The sequence below is a fragment of the Topomyia yanbarensis genome, chromosome 3, assembly GCF_030247195.1.
Source record: "Topomyia yanbarensis strain Yona2022 chromosome 3, ASM3024719v1, whole genome shotgun sequence".
Lineage (NCBI taxonomy): Eukaryota > Metazoa > Arthropoda > Insecta > Diptera > Culicidae > Topomyia > Topomyia yanbarensis.
In genome coordinates, this window is record NC_080672.1 from 360,897,911 (window position 1) to 360,903,004 (window position 5,094).

Genomic DNA, 5,094 nt, shown 5'->3' on the forward strand with positions numbered 1-5,094 from the left:
AGAAGCCGAAGAGACATTAATTCTGAAATATTCCAAGAACCAGAAACATGCGAAATTTTCGAGATAGACGCTGGAATCAAAAGAACTTTGTCTGGCCATCAGCGATCAAGAATACTCTAGCAAAGCTAAATATAGATCTTACAAATAATGGTATCATCGGCACTTACCGCAGGGGGAACCGGTAATTTATTATCGATGTCAATTTTTGTAGCCTTGGAGTAACCGGAAAGATGGACTGAAAAGTGTGCGAGGATATATCCACAGCGACCACCAAGCGATCTGGTACAGCATTGATAACAGGGCTATGAACTACACATGAATATGAATATGTGGGAAATATATAAACGAGTGAAGATGGAAAACAGCGATTTTTCACAGGAACGTGTCCGTCGAAGAACTTGAATTTGAGGGTATCCTCTTCAACCTAAATGCGAACGAGTACACGGCACTACTAACAAGGTCGTGTAATGCGACCATACCAAGGGATGGGAAACCGAGAAACGGTCGCCGGGTGCAATACGACGATTATCGATCTACGTATAAGTTGCCTCCGAGCTTGGAGAAGAAGTCGGAGATCACTTCGGTTTCTCATCTCGCTCAGTTCAGAAGCTAGAAATCGCTCCGCTGCAATAGCAGGGTAAATAATCAAATTTACCCGCGCGACGCTTGGTCTATTTGCAAAGGCAAAAATTGATTCCTTCTGCCTAGTGTGTGAAACGTGAACAAACAATGAGTGATAATGCAAAGCAAAAGTATATCACGATGCGGGCAAACTGTGTTGCTGTTGATTACACGAAATATCCGGTAATACCATCAATTCATGAAAGGGAGCAAATGTTGAAGGTGAACCTGAAGTTCAACGTAGCTTGCGGTACTTTATGCGGTGCAATTCCACCATTTACGTCATGCGGTACTGAATATGTTAAAAAACATTAGTCAAGCAGAATCATTCGCTTCCCAGAACAACATGAAACACGTCATCGAATGTAATGACATTTTATACAGTATCCCAACGTATATAGATATTGACAGTATTGAAATAAAGATACATGACCTGGCACCACGTACTAGTTCCTTCGCTATCAAACAAATCCTGTCAAAATACGGAGAGGTGAATAGTGTTAAGGAAGATACTTGGAGGAACTTCTTCCCAAGACTCCGCAACGGCGTTCGTGTGGTGAGAACTTGACTTGACTTTCACATGCAAATCACCTCATGGTGTTGAATATTCTCAACGAATACTAGTCACGCACCCAGGACAGATTCGTACCTGTCAATATTGTGATCATCCGCTACACCACGGGAAACCTTGCGCAGAGAATGCTAAAGAAATTCCACCTGATACGACCAAAGCCGGTATACAATCATCGTATGTTAAACCACAACCAGTTGGTAAACCAACGACTGCAGACCGGGCATTCACAAGCACCAGCTCAACAACGATCGGCCCCAGTACCACTAAACCAACTGCCATTACCAACATCGAAGTAACAACGATTACAGCAAATGTTTCCAAACCAACAACCAACACCACCAATCAGGAATCTAGTACCGATGAAGAAGGATTTACAATAGCAAACCGTAAGCACAAACAACAAATAAGAACATCCGACGATGAGCAAGATGAATGCAGTACCGATGATGATATGGACGTAAACGAAAACGCGAGAGAAGACGGACCAAATGACCCCCAAGGTGCGTTCCACGGCTCAGTTGTGCTAACGCATTGAGCCATGTCCAATATATTTAAAATTAAAACCGAAGTCAGAAAGCTCAAGGGAAGCGAGCTGCAAGAACCGCTCTCAACAAAGCAGTCAAGCTGTACAAGAAAGCCTTGCCACAAAGCCAACGCGAATTTCCTTAGGAGAGACCTACAAAGTTGGCATAACAAAGATAAAAGGCTCAGCTGCACCACCTGAAAGGTGCCCGGAAAAGATGGAGGTCACCATCGAAAGGTTTTCCCCACAACATGAATCTATTTTCGCCGTACAGTGAGGAGGATGATCACAAAGATGAAGATCGATTTACCAACAAACAGCTTATCGAGATGGCGAAAGCCATAAAAGTGAAGTGATACATGAGAGCCCGGATATGTTCAAAACGATCCGATAATTGGAAGCGACAAAAGCTGATGTTGCTTCCGATGCCGGGACAACATGGAGATCTTTCAGCGTAGTCAATATATCCCTTGGTAATGTTAGAGAGAAGGAGTAATGCTGAACAAGCTAACAAAGTACGCGGACCGTGAGAACGGCATCTCATGTAATTCGGCTTCCTTATAGGCAGGTCTACAGTGAAATCCATCCAAACGGTTGTGGGAGCTTTGGAGACAACAGAGATAAGGATATCGTTTTTGCGGTTCCCTTAGACGTGAAGAATGCTTCAATAGTACTAGCTGGAAAGCAATCGCCCATTCGCTGTACAGCATGAGTAACTCTGCAGGATATTATAGAACTACTTTCAGTACCGAACACTGATCTACGAGACAGACAAGGGAGAATCACAACTACAACTGACGTTCCTCGACTCGACGCTGTGGAACGCAGTGTACGATGGAGTATTGAAGCTGAACCTTCCCAGAGATATAACGATTTTCGGCTTCACGGATGCTGTGGTGTTCCAAGTAATCGGACAATCGCTAGAAGAGGAGACACTCGACACGGAGATGATTGCCCATCATAAAACAGAGTTGGTGATGACTAGCAGCCGAAAGACAGCGCGGTCGGAAAATATATCATCGATTTGAACTTTTAAAGTTACGATGATTATGTTAAGGGGAAGGCTGTGAGAGCAACCACAGCTTTACTTGAGGCGCCAGTGTGCTGGGCACCACGAACCAGCTGGAATCGCCGGACCGAAGCATGTGAGTAGACTAGTTTCACCGTCAGGGACAAGATCGAGTAGGTCGAGTGAAGTACCAGTTTTCAACGAACCGGAAGCAGCGAACCAGAAGCTACGCTCCATCCGGTATTGCCGAACCGTCCTCGCCAAGTACTGGTTGGCCCTTTGAGTAAGATTTATGGACTATGCGAGTAGATTGCGACAAAACTGGGAGCTAAATGACTCACGCAACAGGCATTGGTATCGGGAGAACTTCCGACGAGGAATTGAGATGGCTCGCGAAAACAGGAAATAAATGGTTCACAGAAACGGGAGCCAAATGGCTAACAGAAGTTCACCACTGCGATTAGCCGGATATGTGTTCTGAGCTAAACCGCTCTAATGTATCATTTTAGCCGCGTCCTTAAATCCACCAGCAACTCATCGGTATTTTGATGACTTTTTGTTGCGGGAGAGTAAAGCGACGCGCTGTGACACCAGTGCGCAACATAAACAAAAGTTGCTTATGTTGCGCGAGAGTGATGAGAGAGCTCAACAATCCATCGTACGGTGCGGGCCGATGCTTTGCTCAACAAATGAGTTTTTAGCGGAGGGAGATTTTTAACACGCACACAAACATGAAAGTTGATTGTATATGTGCAAGTTGTTGGCATGCTGATAAATAAAATTTTCGTTCCCGCGTAGTAAAATTCAACTGCGGACAAACACGTATTAGTAAAATTCAACTAATCGGGTTATCAAGTGTACTTTTTACACTGGCCAGTGCCGCTACTACCGAGTTCAAGCCTTTCACTGGGTGTGTATGGTGTAAAGAATCATTCCACACTAGAACGAGGAATATGGATTCAAAACGGTGAGTTTGACTATAAATTGCGAAATATATCTAATGACGATACTTGTATTTTTATGAAAATAACGGCCACTCAAAATAGATGAATGACTTTTATAAGTCCAAACGGGCATAATGAATATGTAGCGAAATAAAAGGATTCATAAACAAAATGGAAGATTTGTACTACGACCCTTTCTAGAGCTCCACCCAAGGACTGGCAGAGTTTTACTGAAGGATCACTCCTCGATCACAGTTTCCAAGTAAGTTGAATACAATACAGTCGTGATTCGTTGGTTGGGCTCAGTCCAACTTACGAATTTGATTCACTAGTTGGACCGACTAGTAGAGTAAACATATTTTTAACCCTCCGGCACTTGCGCGAATGGTTCCCCGAATGAGCAGCCGCTGGTGCTGGAAGAAGATTTCGCTAGGATTTCGGAAGGTGTTGCACAAAATACAACAGCGCGAGTGCCGGAGGGTTAAAGGAGACAACTAGTGTAAATGCATCTGTCCACATCCCTAATTGTTGTCAGATTGATGATCTATGTCAATTTAACATTCGATTTTGGCATGCTTTATAAACAACGGTCCAAATAAACAGCATCTCACTTAAAAAGCGATCAACCAGCAAATTAAGATTGTATGAGAAATAGTTGATTTTATTGGCGTTTTCACCTTTGTCTATCCCCAGAGTTACCGGACTGACCGCCCTCGCCATCGACGACGGCTCCCAGTAGAAGCGTAGCGTACCATTAAATAAGAAAACTGCGCTGTAACAAGGAATCGCACACAGTGGAACAGGCCTGATGCTAGGTCCGGGCGTATTCGACGAAGTTAGAAATTTTCACTAAACTGATTAATGGTACCAAAGAAGAATACCCATGGTGACAGATTTCGCGATTAAACGAGCCATTCAACTGTCGACTGAGGCGATTAGGCTCATAATATCTCGGATTTTGAACATGGATGGGAAGAAAAAAAGGAGATTATATAGAAGATTATTGTTAATAATTAATTGTTGAAATTTATTCATTGTTAAAATCTATTCATAACATTCTCCTAAATTTATATTGCAAGTATTGATTGAATATGTGTCATAAACTGAACAAACTTGAATTCGATTTTTATTTTATCGTACTACTTAGTTCCATATAGGTAGCACATTAATGAATCTCGTACAGTCGGGTCTCCTACTACGCGATAAACTGAGTACGCGAAATTGGGATTTTGACTAATTGAGGCTTCGTCCGTGTCAACATTTAGCACCACACTTTCTTTGGCTTACTTAATTCAGAACTGTCCCGCTAGGTGTGCTATGAAGAAAGAGTAAATAAATCTAACCTCTCGTCGTAAATGCAATCATCCTTGAATAGGGTTAACATGTATAGGGCCCTATTCTCACAGTCACGTCACTTAGTGAC

General features: G+C 43.0%; 1 long non-coding RNA gene across 1 annotated transcript; it reads left to right on the forward strand.

Moving 5' to 3' along the window:
* Positions 1–3,530: 3,530 nt before the first annotated feature.
* On the forward strand, positions 3,531–4,784 carry LOC131691528 (uncharacterized). Its single transcript, XR_009305793.1, has 3 exons — positions 3,531–3,694; positions 3,774–3,933; positions 4,365–4,784. It is a non-coding gene; the product is annotated as an uncharacterized LOC131691528 (long non-coding RNA).
* The last annotated feature ends 310 nt before the right edge of the window (positions 4,785–5,094 follow it).